At 42.3% G+C, this 26,690-nt stretch overlaps 4 pseudogenes; all 4 read right to left on the bottom strand.

Annotated features, from left to right (window-relative positions):
* Nucleotides 1-1,984: 1,984 nt before the first annotated feature.
* LOC129478733 (endogenous retrovirus group K member 6 Env polyprotein-like) lies at nt 1,985-4,087 on the bottom strand (annotated as a pseudogene).
* Nucleotides 4,088-7,367: 3,280 nt separating this feature from the next.
* Nucleotides 7,368-10,832, bottom strand: LOC134734859 (endogenous retrovirus group K member 8 Gag polyprotein-like; annotated as a pseudogene).
* Nucleotides 10,833-11,867: 1,035 nt separating this feature from the next.
* On the bottom strand, nt 11,868-12,651 carry LOC134734858 (double homeobox protein 4C-like; annotated as a pseudogene).
* A 3,219-nt stretch (nt 12,652-15,870) lies between these two features.
* Nucleotides 15,871-18,525, bottom strand: LOC134734680 (protein FRG2-like; annotated as a pseudogene).
* Nucleotides 18,526-26,690: the final 8,165 nt, after the last annotated feature.

The following is a 26,690-nucleotide window of genomic DNA, read 5'->3' as shown; positions in this document are numbered from 1 at the left end:
TCTCACAGAGTTAAACCTCTTTTGATTGAGAAATTTGGATACACTTTTTTTGTAGAATCTGTGAAGGGATATTTGGGAGCCCAATTAGGCATATGGTGAAGAAGGAAATATCTTCAGATAAAAACTAGAAAGAAGCTTTCTGAGAGACTGCTTTGTGAGGTGTGCATTCATCTCACAGAGTTAAACCTTTCTTTTGATCGAGCAGTTTAGAAACATTGTGTTTGTAGAATCTGTGAAGGGATATTTGGGAGTGCATTGAGGCCTATGGTGAAAAGGAAATATCTTCGGATTAAAACCAGAAAGAAGCTTTCTGGGAAACTGCTTTGTGATGAGTGCATTCACCTCACAATGTTAATCCCTTCTTTTGATTGAGCAGTTTGGAAACCCTGTTTTTGTAGAATTCGTAAAGTACTATTTTTGAGTGCATTGAGGCCTATGGTGACAAAGGAAATATCTTCAGAGAAAAACTAGAAAGAAGCTTTGTGAGAAACTGCTTTTTGATGTGTGCATTAATCTCACAGAGTTAAAGTGTTCTTTTGATTGAGCAGTTTGGAAACACTGTTTTTGTAGAATATGCAAAGGATATTTGGGAGCGCATTGAGGCCTAAACTGAAGAATGAAATATCTTCAGATAAAAACTGGAAAGAAGCTTTTTGAGAACCTGCTTTTTGATGCGTGCATTCATCTCACAGAGTTAAACCTTTCTTTTGGTTGAGCAGTTGGAAACACTGTTTTTGTAGAATCTGTGAAGGGATGTTTGGGAGTGCATTGAGGCTTATGGTGAATAAGGAAATATCTTCAGAGAAAAACTAGAAAGAAGCTTTCTGAGATACTGCTTTGTGATGTGTGTATTCATCTCACAGAGTTAAACCTTTCTTTTGACAGCAGTTTGGAAACACTGCTTTTGTAGAATCTGCAAAGGGATATTTGGGAGCACATTGAGGCCTATGGGAAAAAAGGAAATATTTTCAGAGAAAAACTAGAAGGAAGCATTCTGAGAAACTGCTTTGGTATGTGTGCTTTCATCTCACAGTGTTAAACCTTTTTTTATTGGACAGTGAAGGGGGCAAGCCTCTCCACACCTGTGGGTGTTTCTCCTCAGTTGGGATGAGGGACTGAGAAAAGAAATAAGACACAGAGACAAAGTGTAGAGACAGAACAGTGGGCCCAGGGGACCAGCGCTCAGCATACTGAGGTCCCATGCTGGCAGTGGTCTCCGATTTCCCTTATTATTTATTGATCAGTATCTCTACCATCTCAGAGAGCAGGATGTGGCAGGACTATTTGGTAATAGTGAGGCAAGGGTCAGCAGGAAAACATGTGAGCAAAGATCTCTGTGTCATAAATAAGTTAAAGAAGTGTGCTGTGCCTTGATGTGCATGTAGACCAGATTTATGTTTGACTCTACACAAACATCTCAGCACATTAGAAAGCAGTATTGCCACGAGCATGTCTGATCTTTAGCCATAAGGCACTTTCTCCTATCTCAGTAAATAGAATGTATGATTGGGTTTTACACGGAGGCATTCCATTCCCAGGGACAAGCAGGAGACTGATGCCTTCCTCTTATCTCAACTGTGAAGAGGCCTTCCTCTTTCATTAAACCTCCTCAGCACAGACCCTTTATGGGTGTCAGGCTGGGGGACGACCCATGAGGCCATATTTCAGGCTATCACCTGGGGAGGAACCTCGGACAATACCTGGCTTTCTTGTTCAGAGGTCTCTGTGGACTTCTGCAGTGTATTGTGTCCCTGGGTACTCGAGATTAGAGAATGGTGATGACTTTTACCAAGCATACTGCCTTCAAACACATTTTTAAAAAAGCACATCCTGCATAGCCCTAAATCCATTAAACCTTGAGTCAACACAGCACATGTCTCTGCGGGCACAGGGTTGGGTCTAGGGTTACAGATTAACGGCATCTCAAGGCAGAAGAATTTCTCCGAGTACAGAACAAAATTGAGTTTCTTATATCTACTTCTTTCTACATAGACCCAGTAACAGTTTGATCTCTCTTTCTTTTCTTCACATTTCCCCCCTTTCTTTTTGACAAAACCGCTATCGTCATCATCGCCCGTTCTCAATGGTTGCTGTCTCTTCAGAGCTGCTGGTTACACCTGCAGACTAACAACAGACAGAACAGGCACACAAGGATTAATATGAAATTTACAATAGTTGAACTTCCAGTGGTCTTAACCCAAGTGACAGGGTAAGGATTTGCGAGGCCATCAGCAACTCCTGCAATTGCCTCAGTTCCTGGTACTAAATTTAAATGAGCTTTTGAGACTTCAAAAATTTGTTCTTTTAATTTGGAAATATCTAAAGTAAGATTATCTTCTCTTCCCTTTAGATGGCATCTAACCATGTCCCACTGATGTTCAGACTCATTATAAACTCTTGATGTAATACAAAAATCTGACATATTCCAGTCACACTGTAACTGAAAATGATGTTCCAAGCTCATGAGCCTATATCCCATCCAAATGACAGTTTGTCTAAGATTATTAATTTTATTTCCAATTTTTGATCAATACCAGATTGTGAATTCCACAATCTTGTAGAATTTTTTTGCCAATCATTAACAAATTTTACTGTTTGCACAGAAAAGTGTAATGCAACTCCTGCCACAGCGGCCACAGCTGTGACTGCAATTAATCCCATAATCACTGCAATTAAAGCAAAAATGAACCTTTTGGATCTATTTAGAATGACTTTTAATACTTCAGTCAAAATATGGACGGTTGACGAGGCCTCCCACGGTTGGACCGTGGACACAGGGATCCACATGCGTTCTCTTGCTCTCACTAGTAGAATAGGGTGCTGCCAATTAAAAGTCAAATCAATGCAAGTAAACAATCTGCAACTTTCACAGGTTATAGTTTGAGAGTCTGGCTTAATAACTGTGTTTCCTACAACTAGCATATAAGGGGGCTTTACACAACTTTGCATAGGAACTTTTAGACTGGAATTTAGGTGGATAGTATAAAATGGTTTACGATCTCTTGTTTCTATAGCTTGATTTCCAGACCAAATTCTAATGCGATGTGAGGCCACAGTAGGCCTTCATAATTCTGGATGTTCAGGATCAGAAACAGGACTTATTATTTTTGGTCTTGGAGTAGAGATTCCTTTTTCTCCCCATTCCCAAGGATAGAAATACTGTAATTTTTTGTGCTCATGTTTGTCTAAACTTTCTGTTAAGTCACTATTAACAGCTGGACTCACTTGTGCACTGGGACACAGTTCAGTTTGTCCTGTTCAACTGTGGTAGAATTGACCTCAAGGTGCCCAATCTATAATAGTTCCGAATTCATTGTTTTGCAATATCACTGCACTATTGGCCACACATTCTTCCCAAACTAAAACTTCTGTATTTTTTGATACTTTGGGAATTTCCTTGGGGCAAGGATTTCCTTTAGGCCTAAATTTTAATGATCTTTGATAAGAAAAGTCCTGTAAGTAATTTACCTGTGGCCTGAGTGACGTTCCCGTTACCATGTGATAAGTAAATCTACTGGTGGTACTAACAGTAAGTACTTCTACCAACCAATTTTGGATTGCAGGTATGAAACATCCTGGTGCTCTCCCTAGGCAAATAAGAGGATAATGATACCCAGTGGAAATATTCATTATCATTCCTCCTTCCTCAGGTTTGACAGGGCAACGATCATCTGTGTGGCCAGGAACCCATACACTATTATTAACTTACACTTCAATAGGGTTATCCACCCATCTGACTGCCCAAATTAAGGGTAGGAAAGGCACATAGGCCCAGTAGGTATAATTAGCTGCCGCTGCTCCTGCAGGCATGGGGAGACTTACCACCATTGACACAATCATCAAAGTTAGCTACAAGCAGCATATTCTGTGAAGTTTGTGTCACCTTTGTGGTCTCTAGGCATTTTTTAGCTAACTGTGTCAGCTTCTTTAATTGTGCCAGAGTCAGCAGCTCTGCTTTCTTGGTAGATGGCAACTTCATCTGTTCTTCTGACATCACAATTTGGTTCATTTTGTGAGTGAATGGTGCTCGATTGTGGTGTTTCCATCTCTGTGAAGGTGCTTTTCTTTGCATCTCCAATGGATTCATTGTAGAACTTTGAATGTCTAGAGGGTATCCAAACAGGAAGCTGATTTTCTTCTGGTGAAACACAAGCAAAACCTCTCCCCCACGTTATCACCTTCCCTATTTCCCATATCTTATTTTTGCTGTCTTTCTATCAAATCAGTTTTCCTTCATGTGGGCTGTTCTTTTCACCAGTGAGATGTGTTGTTCTGCAGAGGTAGTAGTCTAATTTCTATAAATGTTTAAAAAATTTAAAGTATAAAGCACTAGATTAAGTTGCATCTGAAAAGCAATACACTCCTTATGTCTCCCCCTTCTTTTTGTTTAACTGAGTTTTGAGTGTTCTATTAGTTCTTTCAACTATGGCCTGTCCTTGGGAATTATAGGGAATTCCTGTTGTATGTGTAATTTTCCACTGATTTAAGAAGTTTTGGAAAGCTTTACTACAGTATCCTGCTCCATTGTCAGTTTTAATTTTTTCTGGAACTCCATTACAGCAAAACAAGATAATAAATGTTTTTTAACTTGGAAAGTAGTTTCTCCAGTCTGGCAGTTTGCCCATATGAAATGTGAATAAGTATCAACTGTTACATGGACACATGATAATTTTCCAAATGAAGGTACATGCATGACATCCATTCACCTTAACTCATTAGGACATAGACTTCTGGGATTAACTCCTGCCTCTTGAGTCAGCGGGTATAGGACTTGACACTGGGTGCAGTGTTGTACAATATTTTTTGCCTGTTTCCATATGAAATCAAATTTCTTTTTTAATCCCACTGCATTTACATGAGTCAAAGCATGAAGTTCTTGTGCTTTTATGCATGCAGATGATATGAGTAAGTCAGCTTGTTCATTTGCTTTAGTTAAAGGCCCTGGTAAATTAGTGTGTGCTCGAGTATGAGTAATATAAAATGGGAAATTTCTGTTTCTCACAGTTTGTTGTAGTATATTGAACAGCTTGTTTAACTGATCATCCATGCTATATTTAATTAGAGTTGTCTCAACCTCCATCGTAGTCTGTACTACATATGCAGAATCTGATACAATATTAATAAGTTGATTAAAATCTTGTAAGACTGTAATAACTGCAACCAACTCTGCTCTTTGAGCCAATTGATATTGAGTTGTGATGACTCGCTCTTTTGGTCCTGTGTAAGCCGCTTTTCCATTGCTGGAACCATCAGTAAACACTGTCAGAGCATTTTCTAAAGGTGCATTTCTGCTAATTTTAGGTAAAATCCAAGTAGTTAATTTTAAAAACTGGAAGATTTTTGCTTTTGGGTAATGATTATCAATAATTCCTACAAAATTAGCAAGACCACTCTGCCATGCACCAGAATTGATAAAGGCTTGTCTAACTTGTTCTGTGTTTAAAGGAACAACTATTTTGTCTGGGTCATTTCCAAATAATTTTATTATTCATAATCTTGCCTGACCTATTAATGTAGCTATTTCATCCAAGTACAATGTAAAAGTCTTAATTATACTGTGAGGGAGGAATGACCACTCCACAAGATCAGTATTTTGAACAATGATGCCTGTTGGAGAATGTGTAGTAGCAAAAATCAAAAGTTGGAATGGGGCTAAGGGATCTATTCTATTTATTTGCGCTGACTGAATTTTTTCTTCCACGAATTTAATTTCTTTTGTTGCCTCTGGGGTTAATATTCTTTTACTATTTAAGTCTGAGTCTCCTCTTAAGATAGAGAACGAATTTGACATGGCATATGTAGGAATGCCTAGAGTTGGCCGAATCCAATTAATGTCTCCTAGCAATTTTTGAAAGTCATTTAATTTTTTTAATGTGTCTTTCTTATTTCCATTTTTTGTGGCTTAATTTTTCTATTTTCTATCTGCATCCCTAAATAATGAAAAGGAGTAGAGGTCTGAATCTTATCAGTTGCTATTGTCAGTCCTGTGTTAGCAACCTGTGCTTGCAGAAATGTGTAAGAGTCAATTAATTTGTCTCTCATTTCTGCAGCACACAAAATATCATCAACATAATGAATGATATAACAGTCTGAAAACTTGTCTCTAATTGGTTGAAGAGATTGACCTATGAAAGTCTGACAAATAGTTGGACTATTAAGCATTCCCCGAGATAACACTTTCCAATGAATCCTGGTGGCTGGTTTCTTATTATTTATGGCTGATATAGTAAAAGCAAATTTTTTAAAATCCTCCTCCTCCAGAGAAATGGTGAAAAGGCAATCCTTCAGCTCAATTATAATTAGACTAGTCTTTTGGGATTGTGGTGGGAGAGAGCAACCCACGTTGGAGAGGCCTCATGGGTTGAATTAGGGCATTTACGGCCCTTAACAGTTAACATACTCCATCTGCCAGATATTTTTCTGAATTACAAACACAAGAGAATTCCAAGGAGAAAATCAAGGCTCAGTATGTCCCTTTTCTAATGGTTCCTTTGCTAATAAATGTGAAGCCTCCAGTTTTTGTTTCGGTAGTGGCCACTGACTTACCCATATCGGTTTTTCTGTTTTTCAAGTTAATGGAATGGGTTTATGAGGCTCTACAGTGGCCACCCTTATAAAGGATACACTATTCCTTTTTTTTCTTGATTTTCCTCAGCCTCAATTGGGACTTTAATGCTGTTTTCACTCTTTTCTAGTCCCTTTCCTGGTACATATCCCATTTTAGTCGTGATTGTTTGACTTGTGGGGCTGTATAATGGAGTGGGCATAGTGATTTCCGCACCCCATTGTTGTAATAAATCTCGACCCCACAGATTAACAGAAATTGAAGTAATCATTGGCTGAACAGTACTTTTTTGATTATCCAGCCCTAAACAATGTAAAATCATAGTACTTTAATACACTTCTGAGGCAGTGCCTATGCCGACAAGTCCTGTAACAGCGTTTTGTTTAGTCCAATTTTTTGGCCATTTATTTAAGGCAATGATAGAGACATCTGCTCCAGGGTCTCCTAACTCTTCAAACTGTTTTCCTTGAATAATGGCCTTACACACAGGTCTGCTTTCTGAGACCTGACTTTCCCAATATGCAGCCTTTCCTGCCGTATCAGTACTTCCAAACCCTCTTGTTCTTTGTATCTCACTGTTTCCAACCTTAATATAAGGCAGGAGTAATAATTGAGGAATGCTGTCTCCTGGACTGGCACTGCAAGGAATTGAGGAGCTAATAACCAATTGAATTTCACCTTTGTAGTCTAAGTCAACTAAACCAGTAAGAATTTGAACTCCCTTTAGATTTAAACTTGATCTTCCTAAGATGAGTCCTACAGTCCCCTCAGGCAGTGGGCCATATGCCCCTGTGGGGATTTTTTATGTGGGTTCCCCTGGAAGCAGAGAAACTGCTTGTATAGTATATAAATCTACTGCTGCACTGCCGCTTGTGGTGGGGGACAATTGTATTGTGGTAACTGGCCCGTTCCTTGAGGCACTTGTGACAGCTGGGGTTGTTGTCCCTGAAAACGCTGAGGAACAAAGGGCTGAATTGGGAACGCCCCAGTTGGTTGCGGGGCCTGAGGCTGTCCCCTCTTCCCATTTCCAAACAACGGTTGCCCATTTTTATCAAATTTAGAATGACATTGATTAGCCCAATGGTTTCCTTTTCCACATCTTGGACATAGGCCAGGTGGCTCTTTATTTTTTGTTGTAGTAGTTTGAGTTGTTATATTTTGCTTATTTGAGACTGGACAATTCTTTTTTAGATGAACAATTTGACCACAATTATAACATTTCCCCCCAAATGTTCTAACTTGTCCTCCTAAAGCGACTCCAGTTATTGCTTGAGCCATTAGCATAGCTTTATGCATAGCTCCTCCAATCCCATCACAGGCTTTTACCTACTCTGAGATTATACCTGATCCTGCTGGGACCTTCGCTTTTAATAGCTTAATGGTTGATTGACACTCAGGATTGGCGTTTTCGTATGCCATCAACTCCTCTACGACCTTATGGGCATTCTCATCAGTAATTGACTTTTGAGCAGCATCTCGGAGTCTTGCCAGAAAATCAGGGTAAGGCTCTTTAGAGCCATGTCTTCTTGTATTGAATGAGGGGCTGGTGGTTCCCGGGTTTTGGATTTTTTTCCCAGGCCCCAAGGCAGATATCTCTAACTTGCTTAACGGCCTCATTTTGCATTACTGCTTGTTGATTAATAGTGCTCCAATTTTGACCTGTTCTTAATAGTTGATCTGCATCTATGTTAACTGGAGGATTGGCGGCCCTATTTTTTCGGACCTGTTCTTGTACCCCATCAATCCACCAGGTTTTAAATTGTAAAAATTGGGAAGGTGAGAGTGACGATTTGGCCAAAATTTCCCAATCATAAGGAGTAAGTCTATTTCCATGAGCAATGGAATCTAATAATATTCTCATATAAAGGGAGTTGGGTCCATACTGTTTTACTCCCTTTTTCATGTCTTTTAGCATTTTCATAGTAAAGGACTCATATCTGGCATCAGATCGGGGAGGCGCTCCCTCTTAGTCCCCTTCTCCAGGGGATATGGGCTCTAATATTACTGGGAACTGCCATGCTTCAATATCTCCTTGTTTTCTTGCCTTAGCAATAATTTCATGTAATGCACTACCCTGCCCACTAGGTGGTGATGTAGGATTAAGTCTCATAGTGGGCGGCTGAGGCTATATAACGCCTTGCCTTGCGGTGCTGGAAACATTTCTGGCTGTCCCTATTGATTTTCTGGGGGTGGCTGATACTAAATTTCGGCTGGCGGCCAGTATTAATAGGCTACCGGCGGTTGGATCTTATTTTCTACTGACTGATATTGTGGATACTGTATCTGGATTGGCATTGCTGTGATAGAGACTCAATCCTTTTCTATTTGATATTCTCTTGGGGTTTGTACTTGTCTAACCTGCGTTTGAGGTTGCAATGTTACAGGCATCTGAACCGCTGGAGGACGAGTTGGCCATCGTGGTTTAGACAGATGGCCCGAATAATTCTCGACCTTTTCCCCCCAGTTTTGATGGTTCAGAATATATTACCTCCTGTAATTGATTGTAGTCAACATTTTGCATTGACTGAGCCATTACAGACTCTGCTACATATTTACAATGCGAACTTTGCATTCCTTTCTAGAATTCTGTCCCTGCCTCTTCTTCACAATTTATTACACAGCTTTCAGGGGCATCAGAAACTGAAACTCTTCTCCTGTTTGAAACGGTTCCAAAGCTACTTCAATAATGGTCCAATCATTCCATACTGTAAGTGGGATGATTTTACCCTCCCTATTTGCTTGTTTTAATTCTTTACCAATATTTTCCCAGTCTTTTAGATCTAAAGTTGCCTGTTCTGGAAACCACGGGCAGAATTGTTCTATTGTTTGAAATAGCATGATTAGATTTTCTGTAGAGACTGTAACTCCTACTCTTCTTAAAATAATTTTAATAGAGCTGAGATAACAGGTATATTTACTTTCAGTTTGTCCCAGTGTTACCCTGGGTTCCCCCGAGTGCACAAGCTTACCGGAATCTCTTGTCAACTTGTCCTCAACGATCACGCTCTAGCGTATCTTCACCATAGAGAAAGGCACCCACATTGGGCACCAGATGAAGGTGGCCTCCCCTGCACACCTGTTAGTATTTCTTAAAAGGTGGAAATGAGAGACTGAGAAAAGAAATAAGACACAGAGACAAAGTATAGAGGAAGAAAGTGGGCCCAGGGGACTGGCGCGCTCAGCAAGTGAGGACCTGCACAGACACTGGTCTCTGAGTTCCCTCACTATTTATAGATCACTATCTCTACTAACTCGGTGAGGGAGTGTAGGGCAGGAGTGTAGGGCAATGGTAGGGAGAGGACAACATGTGAGCAAAGAACTCTGTGTCATAAATAGGTTTAAGGAAATGTGCTGTGCCTGGATGTGCACGTAGGCCAGATTTATGTTTGACTCTACACAAACATCTCAGTGCAGTAAAGAGCAGTATTGCCACCAGCATGTCTCACCTCCAGCCATAAGGTGGTTTTCTCCTATCTCAGTAAATAGAATGTACCATCAGGTTTTACACCAAGACATTCCATTCTCAGGGACGAGCAGGAGAGAGATGCTTTCCTATTATCTCAACTGCAAAGAGGCCTTCCTCTTTCACTAATCCTCCTCAGCACAGACCCTCTATGGGTGTTGGACTGTGGGACAGTAAGGTCTTTCCCTTCCCACAAGGCTGTATATCAGGCTGTCTCAGTGGGGGGTAAACCTTGGATAATACCCAGGCATTCTTGGGAAGAGGTCCGTGCGGCCTTCCGCAATCCACTGTGTCCCTGGTTAATCGAGACTAGAGAATGGCAATGACTTTTACCAAGCATACTGCCTGCAAGCACATTTTTAACAAAGCACATCCTACACAGCCCTAAATCCATTAAACCTTGAGTCAACACAGCACATGTTTCTGTGAGCATAGGGTTGGGGCTAAGGTTACAAATTAACATCTCAAAGCAGAACGATTTTTATTAGTACAGATCAAAATGGAGTTTCTTGTCTTCCTTTTTCTACATAGTCACAGTAACAGTCTGATTTCTCTCTTTCCCCCACAGCCACCCTGGCCTGGATGCCTGGCCCTTCGATTCTGAAACCAAATCTGAATCCTGGACTTCGAAAGACAATTTTTCTCTCTGCCTTCTTTTCTCTGTTTCTTGCGCCTTTTCTCCCTCTGTCCATCCTTCCTTCTGTTCTTCCCTCACTCCCCTGGTTCTTCCCTCCCTTTCTCCCTACCTCCCTCTTTCTCTCCCTTCCACGGTCCCTCCGTCCATCCAGCCTTTTCCTCCTCCATCCTTCTCTCCCACTCTGTCTCCATTCCTCTCCCCATCTCTGCCTGCCTTCCCTCTTGCCTGGAAAGGGCAGCACCCGGGTTTTGTGGTGTCTCGGGGTCTCCATTTAGTTGCAAGATGCTCCATGGTGCTGGCGAGGAGACTGGCGGGACACAGGTTGGTGAGTGACCATGGAGCGAAGAGGCAGAGGAATCGAGCCACTGAAAGGAGAGCAGGCCTGGCTTCTGCCCAGGACCAGTGTTTTGAGGGACTGAGGTCTCTGTCCCCCACTCCACTGAATAACCTAGCGGGGGAGAAAAGATGAGAGCTCCGCCTGGGCTGTCCCGAAAGCCTAGGCAGCTGTTTGTGGACCTGTGCATGCGCCATAGATGGCCCAACTCTCAGTATTAGGGCTGGCTCTGTGATCCCCAGGATGCTCAGGAAAGAATGACAGCCCTCCTCTGGACCTGGAACTCAGGGATCCTAGACAGGTGAACTGGAAGGGAAGACACCCTTTTTCATACTGGGCCAGAGGCCGCCGCCCTGCCCCCACCCAGCCCCAACCCCCCGTCCTAAAGCTCCTCCAGCAGAGCCCGGTATTATTTCTGGCTGAGGAGTGGTTCCAGCAAAGAGGGCTCTTCTCCGTCCCTCAGCTCCCCCAGTGGCTCCGGATCTAGGAAACGTTGTGCCTTTTGCTGAAACTCTGGGGTCGACAGGAGCTCATGTAATAGGCTGGAGGTGGGTGCAGATGAGCGCTGAGGCTCCTGGAGCGGTTGGGAGAGCACCTGGATGGCTTGTGTCTGTGCTTGACACACGGAGTTCTCTGGGGTCTCAGGCTCCAGAGGTGGAGGTGCCCAGGATTTGGGTTCCCATGTCACCCTGGCGAACTGGGGCTTTAGCCCCACCACGAACCCCGGTGGGACGTGTGTGGGGCAAGAACTCTGGTGGGACGTGTGTGACTCAGCTTGAGCGGGCCCAAGCTGTCCCACTGAGCAGGCATCCAGCAGGCCACCGTGCTGTGGGTCCTTGCCCCACTGGCATCTGTTCAGGTGCAGAAGTCACCGAGGAGTCTGAGGGTGGGACAGCCCCACTTCCGGGAGAATCAGGGCAGCGAACACAAATCTCCAAGTGTTGGTGCAGGTTGGGAGGTTCCTTCTCCCTGCACATCCTGGCTGGGCTGGAGGATGGGGACCGTCCTTGCTGCCTGGCTCACGAAAGCCTCCTGTGGTAGAGTCCCAGGCGCGCAGGGCATATGGGGTGTGAGAAGCTCCATTCCCCATGCCCTCCTGTGGGTGAAGAGGACCGAGGAGGGAGGAGGGTGACACCCGCCAGGGGCCGCGTTGCACAAACCGCCTGCATGCACGGGTGTCCTGCCACCCTGGCCTGGATGTCTGGCCCTTCGATTCTGAAACCAAATCTGAATCCTGAACTCTGGGAGGCTGGTCTCTCTGGCCAGCTTCTTTCTGGTGGTGATGCCTGGAAAGCGATCTTTCTCAAAGGCTCGGAGGAGTGCTGTGGTCTGAGATCAGGTGATGGCGGTCTGCTTTCGCCTGCCTTCTTGTGGGCTGCGTTTCCCAGGCCAGGGCCAAGACTGCAGCTGATGCTGCCTCAGCAGGCGTGATCTCTCCTGAAACCTTGGCTCCAGAATGCCAATCGCTGAGGCCAACTGTTCTCTGGTGGCGATGCCCTAGCTATGTGTTCCGTTCGAAGCACGCTCGCATCCCTTTGGCTCCGGGTACAAACGAGTCTCCTTCACTGTCCTCGTCCTTGAGCTTCCATGGGGAAAGGGTTGTGGGAAGGTGTGCGGAGAGCCGTGGCAGGGACACTTGGCTGTAATTTCATAGACAGGCATGGGCAGAGAGAGGCCGTCCGGCTAACATAGGCCTCAGTCAGTCTCTGTCCTGCAGGTAGGCCCAGGCAGGAGGCTAGCCCTGCCAGCGGCTCTTATAAAGACCTACCAACTGGCCGGGCATGGTGGCTCACGCTTGTAATCCCAGCACTTTGGGAGGCCGAGGCGGGCGGATCACGAGGTCAGGAGATCGAGACCATGGTGAAACCCCGTCTCTACTAAAAATACAAAAAATTAGCCGGGCGTGGTGGCGGGCGCCTGTAGTCCCAGCTACTCGGAGAGGCTGAGGCAGGAGAATGGCGTGAACCCAGGAGGCGGAGCTTGCAGTGAGCCGAGGTCACGCCACTGCACTCCAGCCTGGGTGACAGAGGGAGACTCCGTCTCCAAAAAAAAAAATAAAAATAAAGACCTACCACCTGCACCCCTTCATGAATATGCATGAAGTCTGGGACCCTTGAGCCCAGAGTAGCCCACCCTCCGATGCCAAAAACTGCCAGGATCAGGGCCTTGTGGGCTGGGTGGCTGTAGGGCCAGATTGGAGGGGAAAGATGGGCTTCCGGGGCTGGCTCTCTGGAGTTCTCCAGTAATTCTATGGAAACTGGAAGCCTCTCTCAGGGCTTGCACACATTTTCAGGGAGAAACCACCCTGGAAGGGTGGAGTGTGGAAGTGAACCTCCATGACAGTCTTGAGTTTCCCAGGCCCTCTCAGTGAAGGCAGCAATATCTGTGGGTGTCACCGTTGCCATGATAGTCGCACACACAAAGGTGTGTGGATGTCGTTCATTTTCATGTAGAAAACGAGAGCGAAACCACGGAGAAAAGAAAAGTCCCCAACATGATGGCCTGAGGATGGATTCCTGTTTCCTGAAACATGGGGAGTCTCCAATATGGCTTGTTTGGAAACTGGAAAGGAGAGCACCAACATGATGCTGATTTTCCACGCTTTCCTAGAAGTTTCTTTGTCCCCTCAGAGCTCGGGAAACAAATCGTCAATATGATCATGCTTTCGGGGCCCAGAGACACGTGAGCAACAGGCACCCTTGCAGAGGGCAAAGAAACGTGGAATCTGAAATCATGCTTCAGTCGGCCTGAGTGTGACTCCTGTGTGCATGGGACTACCCACCTCCCGCTCTGCTACAGGGCTTAACGTGGGGACATGTCATCTGTGAACCATGTGGATGAAAAACGGACTGCCACCTGATTCTCAGCTCATTGCTCTCTGGGGAATTCGCTCATTCCTTGGGAGATGGAATTCATCTGAATCGCTCTGGGTGAAGTAACCTAGGCTGGCAATCTGGAGGGCCAGTGAGCGCCCTGCTGGCTGATGCAACTGTGGGCCGAGTCCTTAGCCTGCACTGGGAGCCCCGCATTTTCCCGGAGTACGAGATCCTGCTGGTCCTGGCGGCAGAAGACCGCTTTTCTCTCTGTCTTCCTCTCTCTGTCTCTTGCTCCCTTTCTCCCTCTGTCCTTCCCTTCCTCCCTCCCACTTCGTACGTCCCTTCCTCCCCCTCTACCCCCTTTTCCCTTTCGAATATCACTCTGTCCATCTGTCCTTTTCTCACTCCATTCCTCCCTTTCTCTCTGTCTTGGTTCCTTTCCCCATCTCTATTTTTCAACATTATGTGATCCTATTGTGTGTATCTGTGTGATAACATTTTTTTAGCAATAAAGTTCATTTTCATTAAGGTATGTACGTTGTTATTTAGACACGTTATTTATGTATATGTATTTGTTTAATAGATATAAATTTATTTCAGAGTTATTCTACAGCATTGTTGACACTTACAAGCAGTGTCAACCTGAAAATTGTGTGACTCACATGACTATGATTCTTTTCTATTGCAGTGGTCGAGAACAAAATCTCTATATCTCCAATTTAGATCTGTGTATTACCACTAAATTGGCTCCATTTACTGGAGTGACAGAACACTATTTCCTGACCATGACAAGAGCTATGGGCTCTGGGGAGGTCAGGGTTAGGATGATGCAGAAGTGAAGATAAGACACTCTCTTTTTCACATCTTTAGTAAACACAAATTCCTTATAAAAGAAGGACAAAATTATCCTGAAATTTAAAATTCCAAACAACATTAATGTTTATTTCATTATTACATAAAATTAAAATTATAAAGCAACCAAACAAGTAATTAATACACTTAGATAATGAAAGATTGTATGATTTCAGTACAAAATACAAGTAGAATATAAGTCAAATATAACAAAATACACTGTATTGTAGTATGTGATGGAATCTCCATATCCTGCAATACAGTACAATCAATTGAAATGTATAAAATACAATAGAATTTAAATTTAGGATGTTTAACATGAAATGAAATCTGAGACAGGTGAATAAATAAGTACAATCATTTATCATTTAATATATCTTGACTTAAGTTTTATGTAGAAATATTAAAAGTAAACAGCTTGCATAGTAATTTTACTATAAACTGTAAAAATGTATAGACATTTTCCCATAGGGAGTGCTATTAATGGTTTGTGGATATTAGTACTCCATGAGTTCGGGCTGTAAGAGTGAGAGCCTACAACATTTTCTGAACTGAAAGAGGAGCAATTTATTAGTAAGGTGGCTCTTGCCTGTAATCCCAGCACTTTGGGAGGCCGAAGCTGGCAGATCACTTGAGTTCGAGGCCAACCTGGCCAACATGACAAAACTCTGTCTCTACTAACAATACAAGAAAAAAAAATTAGCCAGGCATTGTGGTATATACCTGTAGTCCCAGCTACTTGGGAGGCTGAGGCATCAGAATTGTTCAAACCCAGGAAGCAGAGGTTGCAGTGAGCTAAAGTTGTGCCACTGCACTTCAGCCTGGGTAACATAGCAAGACTGTCTCAAAAAAAAAGAGCATATAATTTTATATTTACTTTTCTATAATCTAAAATATGCAAATATGTATTATTACGTTCTAATATTTTTCTGATTATGTAGAAATGCATGACTGTTATCAGACATCCAAAAGGCATCAAATGTCTAACACGAAGTATAAAGTTTTTCTATAGCCTTAGCGCTCTGCCAAACGCAGCGCTCACCATTCTGAGTATATCGCTCAAATTTCTTTCCTATGACTTCTTCAGTTCTGTCGTTTATTAACACAATGCATCTAAAATTGTTGCTGCTGGTCATCTGGAGAATCTGAGGAGTAGCAGGTCCTTGTTCTCATTCCCAGAGCCGCATCCTCTGCTGAATAGGGTCAGGGTGCTTCCATCTCAGCCTCATCTGACCCACTGACAGGCTCAGTTCTCTCCTGCCCAGGGAAGGGATGGGCTTCTGTATCCAGTACTGAATCCCGAGGACCAGGCAGTGTGACTGGAACAAGTGAGCCCTCCGCAGGGAAGACATAAGCTGCCTGGGTGGCCATGGAATAGAAGGTCTGCACCTCGGCACACAGAGGCCCCCGAAGCCGAGGGAGCAGTGTGAGCTGCTCCCAGATTAGTGGAGAATGGAACTGCTGTGCCCACACCTGGGCTAGGTCTTGATAAATAGCCTCTGACATAGTTCGCACAGAGGTCACCATGCTTTTTCAAAGTGACAGCGATTGGACTCCTAGGGCCCGAGACCTGTGCCACTTGCTGTGCCCAGTGCAAACCCTTGAATGTCCCCTATGGTGGACATCACAGCTCTCCTGGATTTCACTGTGGTGCACAGCAGTGGAGGACTTCGATTTTTTTTTTCAACGACGAGCTGCACTCCTCTTCTGGACAGCTCCCTGCAGAGAAAGCATGTGAGAGACTCGCCAGAGCAGTTCCCACAGACCCTCATTTCCAGAACCTCCTGTGCACCCAGGTGAATCCCACTTGTCTCCCCCACTCCTTCCTGACCATCTCAGTACTGGAAGGAAGTGAAACTGAACCCCTTCTGAGTCACCAAATATATTCTGGATGCTAAGTTTGAAGGGGGCCTGCCCCTCCACACCTGTGGGTATTTCTTGTCAGGTAGGATGAGAGACTGAGAAAAGAAATAAGACTCAGAGAAAAAGTATAGAGAAAGAACAGTGGGCCCAGGGGACGGGCACACTCATCATGCGAGGACCTGCACTGGTGCTGGTCTCTGAGTTCCTTCAGTATTTATTGATGGCTATTTTCACTATCTTGGCAAGGGGAGTGCGGCAGGAGAACAGGGTGAACAGGGTGATGGCGGGGAGAAGGTTAGCAGGAAAATATGTGAGTAATGGAATCTGCGTCATAAATAACTTCAAGGAAAGGTACTGTGCCTGGATGTGGATGTAGGCTAGATTTATGCTTCTCTTTACCCAAACATCTCAGTGTGGCAAACAGTAACAGAGCAGTATTGCTGCCAGCATACCTCGGCTCCAGCCACAGGGCAGTTTTCTCAATCTCGGAATAGAATGAATAGTCAGCTTTACACTGACACATTGCATTCCCAGGGATATGAGGGAAACACAGGGCTTCCTCTTATCTCAGCTGCAAAGACGCCTTCCTCTTTTACTAATCCTCCTCAGCACAGACCCTTTACTGGTGTCAGGATGGGATACAGTAAGTTCTTTCCCTCCCCACGAGGCCGTATCTCAGCCTGTCTCAGTCAGGGGAAACCTTGGACGATACCCAGACTTTCTCAGGCAGAGGTCCCTGTGGCTTTCCGCAGTGCATCTTGTCCCTGGTTAATAGAGAATGGAGAATGGCGATGACTTTTACCAAGCATACTGTCTGCAAACATATTATTGACAAGGCACCTCCTGCAGAGTCCTAAATCCCTTAAACCTTGATTTAATACAGCACATGTTTCTGTGAGCACAGGGTTGGGGCTAAAGTTACAGATTAAGAGCATCTCAAAGCAGAACAATTTTTCTTTGTACAGCTCAAAATGGAGTTTCTTTTGTCTTCCTTTTTCTACATAGACACAGTAACAGTCTGATCTCTTCCTTCTCCCCACAAGATCTCAAAAAAATTTTTGTCACTAAGTAACTCCCTTCCTGCTCAAGCCTCATATAAAATTTTCCTATTTGCCTTTTGGAGCAAATCAAAAACAAAAAAAACCCACCACCACCACCATCAAGAACAAAAAACACCAAGATTCTACCTGCTCTGTCTTGGCAGCTCTCCTTGAAACTGATTTTTCTTTTCCTGCAGTTTCCCCAATGTGAGCTGGACTCTGGTCTGTGGATACAATGAGAGTTTGAGAAAGTGCCTTCAACTGAACACCCCGAAATTCCTACTTCATCCTGGACACACAGGAGCTGAGGTAACCACCAAACCCCAACTCTCTTCTGTTCTCCAGTGTCCAGGATCTGTACGACTCTGGCTGCCAAAGAGCTCCCAGTTTCCTTCCCTGGGGAGCCTGTGTTGCTGGCCCGTCCCTTCTCACCTGGAAAGAGTCAAATCTTACCTGATCTGGCAGTGCTTCATTTCCTCAGAATTCTCCTCCTCATTTGGATTGGTCTCCGGTCCTACTGCAGAAGAAAGTTCGGGTGACTCACCTCTCCCTAGGTAGAGTCCCATATTCTATCTCTGATGCATTTTTGCAGATCAGTCTTCCAAGTGAAGCCCTTCTGCCAGTATCATGCATGAACGCATTTCTCAAAGTCCCCTGATGATGCTAAGCCATTTCCCATCACCAATCTCAAAATAGAACCCTACCAAAGACACATAGGTCAGTATCTCTGATTCCATTACTCCTTCTAGCCTCCAGAGGAGCAGCCCAAGGCTTTACCTTGCTTTTGTTTGTGTTTCTCACTGGAATGGGAGGAGGCAGTCTTGCCTTTTCCTTTGAATGGTTTCTTCTCATCTGAGCCCTTTTCTGTAAAGGAGATCTGTTGGAAAGGGGGCTGGTCAGTGGAGCATTGGATGGAGGAGCAGTGGAGATCGAGGTCTTCATTTCCCTTTCCCATGTTGGAGCTCAAGAGACAGGTGCTCTCTCTTATTCCTCTACTACTTAAATAGCAGAGACCCTTCTCTACTATCTTACACATCCAAAGGCAGAGGGTGGGTTATTCTGCTAGACCTCCTTTTTATACATCCCTCGGCTGGGCCTGGCTTAATCTTCTTGGCTGAAGAGTTTTCTCCTTCTTGCCACTTATTAGAACCTCAGTAAGAAAAGTTTCTTGCTGTAGTTCTACTGGGGACCCACACACAGTTAAGGAGAGACATTTTCAGGATCCTGTCAACAAAGACCCTGGAGCACAGGGATCAGAAGATTGGGGAATCATTCCTTCTGATTTCTGTCCCAGTTCCTACCTGGAAGTGTTTATGACCCAGTTCATATGCATAATTAAACATATCTATATTGACATATATATTTTGCACAGAAAGAAAATGTATTATACATAGAGTTAACATTATGTATGTAGATATTATAATTTCTCAAATGCTTGGAAACAACAAATGTAAAATGATGGTTGATTGTATTAGATCCACACATATATGATGAAATAAAAATTCAGGGAAAATCTAAATACCAAATAAAATGGCCCTTTATACCTTAAAAATGGGGAAGATAATTAAATCAAAACACAAAAATTGAGTTGATTAGATTAGAGCCAATGCAAACCTAATCAGCCCCTGATTCCTAAGGTAGCAAAAAGTCTAGGTGGAAAAGCTTCCCCGCTTTCTCACCCTGCCTCAGTCTTCCCGGGAGCGCCACTGTGTTCTGGGGAATTTATTCAGCCTCTCTAGTAAAAATGGACTTGTTTCCAATGAGGTAACCCAACTGATCACAAGAAAAACAGCCTAGATTCTGAGCATTCAGCTCCTGTCTTTACACCACAGACACCACATGAATACCATCAAAGCCCACATTGTTTCTCAACACTCACCATCAAGACATATCCAGAACAGCCTCTCAAAATTGCCTCAGTGAGGCAAGACGAAGTGTGGTGGAGCTCCAGGTTCAGAACAGCTGCCTCATCCCTTCCTACTGCGGCAGAGTCTCTCTGTAGGTCAGAGCTCTCAAACTATAGAAGGGTTAGTTCATTTCCCAGCAAGTGTACCCTAAAAGGACCTTCTTGTCTCCCAGTCTTCTGAGGAAATCATTCAGGAATAAGACCTTCTAAGTTAGGGAGTACTCAGCTTCCAGTCCCAAATGACTGACTGATGAACTGATTCCCTGAGGAAGAGAAAGACTGTGTTGGGTGAGTCTGTGTTTTCCCAGCTGTGCTGTCTGTGCAAATAGTGGAAACAAAATAAAACTAGTGGTAGACAAACACTGCCTAGTGAAATTGTCTCAATGTAAATGGAACTTATCATAATATGGTTATATATTATAATATGATATCATAAAATTTATTTGGTATATAAATAAATTTTGATATATTCTGATATCATAATATCATATACAATTTTGTCAGGTAATTTTATGAGAAAATTGAGTTAAAATTTGTAACTACATTAACATATAAACTCAATAGAAAGCTAGGAAAATTATCTGCTCTTGTGTAAATGACTACTTTTTGAATAACTCTAAAAGATATGAAGGGGGATCTGCTACTTACTTGATAAATAAGTATTTGATAAGACATCGACTTCCAAATCTTTGCTGTTTTTAACCAGTGCGCTCTCAAGATATGAAAATGTTTTACTCTAACAAGTCATTTTCATAGATATCGTAACAGGAATTTTGTTCATTTTGGGTTAATAAATTATTATAACTTTTTTTGTTATTAGTAGTTTATGTCATTGCTAAAATATACTCCTACAGATAACACATTACACAAGTGTCTTGATTTGTCCTTTAATCTCATATAAATTATTTAAATTTTTAAATTAAATTCTATTTATTTTAGATAAAAGAGTCCTTGTAGCTGCCATATGCTGCACTTTGTTAGAAAGGCAAATTATCAGGCAAAACTCAGGCCTGGCTGGGTGCGGTGGCTCATGTCTGTAATCCCAGCACCTTGCAAGGCCAAGGTAAGCAGATCACCTGAGGTCGGGAGTTCGAGGCCACCCTGGCCAACATAAGGAAACCCCACCTGTACTAAAAATATAAAAGAAAAATTAGCTGGGTGTGGTGGTGCACGCCTGTAATCCTAGCTACTTGGGAGGCTAAGGCAGGAGGATCACTTGAACCCGGGAGGCGGAGGTTTCAGTGAGCCAAGATCATGCCACTGCACTCAACCCTGGGTGACAGTGCAAAAGTCCATCTCAAAAAAAGAAAAAACTCAGGCTTATTTTTATCAAAATCTAGATTTTAGGTAGCGTTTGTAGGTGTCCCCTTCTAATAAAAATCCAAACCAAAACAGACAAAACATTTCTAGGTAATTCCCATGACTATTAATGACTGTTAAATTGGTACTTTTATTTTTAAGAGAGGGATTGTTTATAAGGATGTGTTGATGTGTCAAACATGAACAGTTATGATTGTACCTTTGCTTGACATAGCCTCACTGTCATTCAGGGTAGAGTGTGGTGGTGCAATAACAACTCACTGCAGCTTTGACCTCCCCACCTCCAGGGATCCTCCTAAGTCAGCCTCCCAAATAGCTGGGAGTACAAGTGTGTGCCACCATGCCGAACTAATTTTTTAAAAATTGTTGTAGAGATGAGGTCTTACTATCTTGCCCCTGTGAGGTCTTGTTATATTGCCCAGGCTTGTCTCAAACTCCTGAGCTCTGGCTCCCAAAGTGATGAGGTTACAAATGTGAGCCACCATGTCCAGCCAAGATTAGACCTTTCAATGAATGCACATCTTATCTAAAAAAAAAAAAAACTGATTAAAACATGAAGTCTGAATTAAAAATTGGTTCACATTAATAATTTTTAATTTGGGTACTTCTATTGTTAAAAGAGGGATTGTTTATACGGGTGTGTTTATGTGTAAAAAGCTAGTTAAGATTGAACCTTTATTTTTATTTTTATTTTTTTTGAGACAGAGTCTCCTTCTGTCACCCAGGCTGTTGTGCAGTGGCACAGTCACAACTCACTGCAGCCTCAAACTCCTGGGAGCAAGGGATCCTGCTATGTCAACATCCAAAGTAGCTGGAACTACAGGTGTGCATCACCGTGCCTGATTTTTTTTTTAATTTTTAATAAAGATGAGGTCTCACTATGCTGCCCCGGCTGCTCTCAAACTCCTGACCTCAAATGATCCTCCTGCCTTGTCAGGAGGTATTACACAAGCTTAAGCCATTGTGCTCAGCCAAGATTTTACTTTCAATGAGCACACATTTTATACCAGAAAAAAAAATAATAAAGAATAAAGTCTGTGTGAGAAATGGGTTGAAGTAGAGATAATACAAAATTGGCATGTTATTAGTTGTGGTTGAGCCTGGGTAACAGGCCTATTGCACTGTTTCTTTTATTTTGTATATGTTTTAAATTTTCTGTAATAAAACATGTATAAGAATACAAACTTGATCTACAGTGTTAGCTCTTATGATCTTAGTGACTTTGGTGGAGCAAAAAGAAAGAAAGTGGTTGCCAGGGCATCAGTGAGGCTGGTTCTATTTCTAGGTTACACAAGTGTGTTCACTTTGTAATAATTGCTTAAGCTTTATGTGATTTCTTTGTATTTGTCTCTCTGCATGAATGTTACACATATATAAAAATTTGAATGTTACCTATTTGCACAAAATTTTAACTTAATATCTCAGAATAATAGCACTGTTTTGTATTGTTTTAAAGTGGGACATCTTTACTCAGGGCATCATCAGACGGATATTAATATTCCAAGGCATTTATTCATGTCCTAACACTTTGGTGACTTTCTAGGTCTTTCCATGTTTACATCAGTTTAGTAAGAAGGATAGTTTTAATTTTTTAGGGTAGAGGCCAGGCACTGTGGCTCATGCCTACAATCTCAGCTCTTTGGGAGGCCAAGGTAGGAGAATCATTTGATTCCAGTATTTTGAGTTTTTTTTAGGATGCAATTATTCTTCAGCAAAGTCCTCTTCTCATGGTGATGAGGTTCAGCTGTGCAAGGACACCTAGTGCATACTATGCATTTGGTATGAGTAGAACTGGATTGAACCAGGAACAAAATGTGTAGCAGAAGTGAGTCTGCAAAGAAAAGTAGGTAATTCAGGTAATATTGGAAGACCACAACTCAGCAGCAAATCTTTCCATTCATTTCAGGAAACCATTTGCCACTAGTTTGCCAGAAGAGGTGAATTTAAAGCAGCAGTTTGGGGGTTTGGTTGTAACCCATAGTCACCCAGAGAGCTGAATTAATTTATCTATTGCCTTTTGGTTTTAGGTAATTTTAAAAGCCTCTCTGGTGATTCCCATGTGCAACCACGGATAACAACCCCTGCTTCGGGGTGAGAATTGCATTTGCTGTGCATGCATTCCATGTGTGCAGTGGTGATTTGCCCCATGGCCACTCCTGAGTTTGGGGTCTTAGAAAATACACTTGTCCTGTTAAAAAATCAAAAAACAACTACAAGACACACTCAGTTGTTTGGCTAAAATGCAACGGGAGAAAATATCTTCTCAACAGATGTATCTGGATGACGCTTGCTTTCAGAGTAAAAGGTGGTTTCGAGCACAATATAGCACTTTTTCCCAAAGGCTTTCAAGGCCTTTTGCTATCATATCCTTATGAATCACAGGAATAAAAAAATAATAGTTATATAACTGTCAAATATTGTATTAGGAAAAAATTAAGGACATATCTTCCATGCTCGGGTACCCTGATTAAAATCAGTTGAGACCCATCTGCCTGGTGTGGTGGCTCACACCTGTAATTCCAGCACTTTGAAAGGCAGAGGCTGGAGGATCACTTGAGCTCAAGAGTTCAAGACCAGCCTGCCCAACATAGCAAAACCTAATCTCTGCCAAAAATACAAAAATTAGCTGGTTGTGGTAGTGTGCACCTGTGGTCCCAGCTACTCGGGAGGCTGAGGTGGGAGAATCACTGGAACACAGAATGGCAAAGCTGCAGTGAGCCACTGCACCCCAGCCAGAATGACAGGAAAAGAGACCCTGTCTCAGAAATAAAAATAAATAAAAGAGACCCATTCTTTCAGACACCCTCCTTCTTCTACATAAAACATGAGACTTTTGACCTGAAATGTTTTAAGATAAACTGAAAATTCTCCCATGTTCAGGAGCAGTAGATAGGGGTTGCTCAGTTCCTGCTATTTGAGTGAAAGCAAGGCAGAGGCCTGGAGAGTCAAACGGATGAATATATTAATTGCTTTCTTTTCATATGATGTATTAAGCTATTCTTGCATAGCTATTAAAAAAATCCTGAGACAGGGTAATTTATAAGAAAAGAGTTTGATTGGCTCATGGTTCTGCAGGCTGTACAGGAAGCATAGCACCAGCGTCTGCTTTTGGGAAGGCCTTGGGAAGCTTACAATCACGGTGAAAGTGGAGCAGGCATCTCACATGGTAGAAGAAGGAACAAGAAAGATGAAGGAGAGATGGGCCACACTGCTAAACAACTAGATCTCGCGAGTACTCACTATCACAAGAACCACACAGAGCCATGAGGGATTCACCCCGTGATTCAACCACTTCCTCCCCAGGCCCCACCTGCCACACTGAAGATTAAACTGCTCTATGAAATTTAGAGGAGATATCAAAACTACATCACATGTGCTCCCAAAAAAATCCCTCTGAACAGTTCACCTTTTTTTCTCTATCCTGCTCATCTGTTTATATAGTTTTTATTCTGCACATTTTCTTTTTCAGAGAAATAATTTTTAAAATGGGAGAAAAAATAGAAATGCTAGGCCCTTCACTTAAATCCTGAAAATTACAGAAAACTTAGCATCTAACTCCCAGGGTGCTATGAGGATTAACTCACATCATGTGATGTTTCCTGAACAGTGCTCTGTAACAGACTTCTGAACACATAGTATGTGCTCAATAAACATTGTATTAACTCATGTGTACATGTTTTCCAAATGCAGACTTACTCAAACATTGATGCATTCTCTAGGCTTTCTAAACTGTTAAGAGCCAGCAGAAAATGACATGTTTGAAAATGGTGATTGGTGGTTTCCATTCTGGCCCAAAGGATTTGTGTTGTGGAAGAGTATTGGGTGCCAGGAACTCTGTGCTGTGCCTACTTTCTCTAGCTGAGTGCTACTATATTGAATGTAGTGGGAGAAACATCAGCAGTAAGAGAAGACTTTTTAAAGAAGCCAGTTTATGGGCCCCTTCCAAACCTGCAGAATCACATTACCAAGAGAGAGGCCTGGAATAGGAAATAATTTATATGCACATTGAAACTTGAGAGGCAGCCGGGTGTGGTGGCTCCCACCTGTAATCCCAACACTTTGGGAGGTTAAGATGGGCATATCACCTGAGGTCAGGCGTTCAAGACAAGCCTGGGCGACATGGCAAAACTGTGTCTCTACTAAAACATACAAAAATTAGCCAGGTGTGGTGACTGATGCCTGTAATCCTACCTACTCAGGTGGCTGAGACTGGAGAATCACTTGAACCTGGGAGGCAGAGGTTGCAGTGAGCTGAGATCATGCCACTGCACTCCTGCCTGGACAATGAGCAAAAACTTGGTCAAAAAAAAAAGAACAGAGAGAGAGAGAGAAAGAAAAAGAAAGAAAGGAAGGAAGGAAGGAAAGAAGGGAGGAAAGAAGCAAAGAAAGAAGAAAGCAAGAGAAAAGAAAAAAGAAACAAAAGAAACTTAGAAACTTGAGAGGCAATGCTTAGCTAAGTGACTGTCAGCCCAGGCTTCCAACCATAATCACATGGCCAGCTTAAAGAAATATTATCACCTGTGCCCTCCCCAGAGACTCTGTCTATTGGTCTTGGTGGGAGCATCTATGTGGTTGTAATTAGAAAGTCAAATTTCCCTCTTTGATAATTGCATAATATCATATATACAAAAAATCTAAAGACCCCAAAAAACTCTTAGATTTGATAAACAAATGCAATAATGTTTCAGGATGCAAAAATTAATGTATAAAAATTAGTAGCATTTTTATACACTAATGATGATCAAGCTGAGAGCTGAATTAAAAAGTCACTTCCTTTTACAATAACTACTAAAATGTTTAGATGCCTAGAAATACAATTAGCCAAAGAGATGAAACGTATCTACAAGGAAAACTACAAAACACTGATGAAAGAAATTGTACATGACACAAATGGGAAAAACATCCCATGCTCATGGGTTGGAAGAATTTTGATCATTAAAATGGCCATAGTACCCAAAGCAATCTACATATTAAAGGCAATTCCTACGAAAATGCCAATGTTATTTTTCATAGAATTAGAAAAGAAATTCTAAAATTCACGTGGAACCAAAAATAGAGCCTTAGTAGCCAAAGCAAATCTAAGCAAAGAGAACAAAGCTGGAGATGTTACATTACCTGACTTAAAATTATACTAGAAGGCTTTAGTAACCAAAACAGCATGGTACTGATATAAATTGACACATAGATCAATGGTACAGAATAGAGAATCTAGAAATAAATCCACATACCTACAAAGAACTGATCTTTTACAAAGTCAACAAAAACATACACCGGAGAAATAACATCCTATTCAACAAATTGTGCTGGAAAAATTATATTGCCATATGCACAAGTATGGAATGGGACACATATTTCCCACCATATACAACAATCAACGCAATATGGATTAAAAGACTAAAATGTAGCACTTGAAACTATAAAAATGCTAGAAGAAACTCTAGGATAAACTCTTCTGGACATTGACTTGGACAAAGAATTTATGACTAAGATCCCAAAAGCAGATATAACAATAACAAAAATAAACAAAAGGAACTCAACGAAACTAAGAAGCTCCTGAAAATGAGCTTTTTAATTAACAGAGCGAGAAAAAAACCTATGGAATGAGATAAATATTTACAAGTTTTGCATGTGACAAAGAACTAATATCCAGGATACACAAGGAACTCAAACAGCTCTACAAAAATAAAACAAGGAACTTCATTAAAAAGCAGGCAAAGAACATGACCAGACATTTTTCAAAAAAAAAAAAAAAAGACAATGATGGTCAATAAGCATGTAAAAGATGCTCAACATTGCTAAAGGTCAGAGAAATACCGATTAAAAGCCACAATGGGATACCAACTTACACCATGCAGAATGGCTATTGTAAAAAGCAGAAAAATGAGATATCGGCA

This window comes from Symphalangus syndactylus, chromosome 12 (genome assembly GCF_028878055.3).
Source record: "Symphalangus syndactylus isolate Jambi chromosome 12, NHGRI_mSymSyn1-v2.1_pri, whole genome shotgun sequence".
Taxonomy (NCBI): Eukaryota; Metazoa; Chordata; class Mammalia; order Primates; family Hylobatidae; genus Symphalangus; species Symphalangus syndactylus.
The sequence above is the reverse complement of the archived record's forward strand: the minus strand, read 5'-3'. Positions and strand labels throughout refer to the sequence as shown.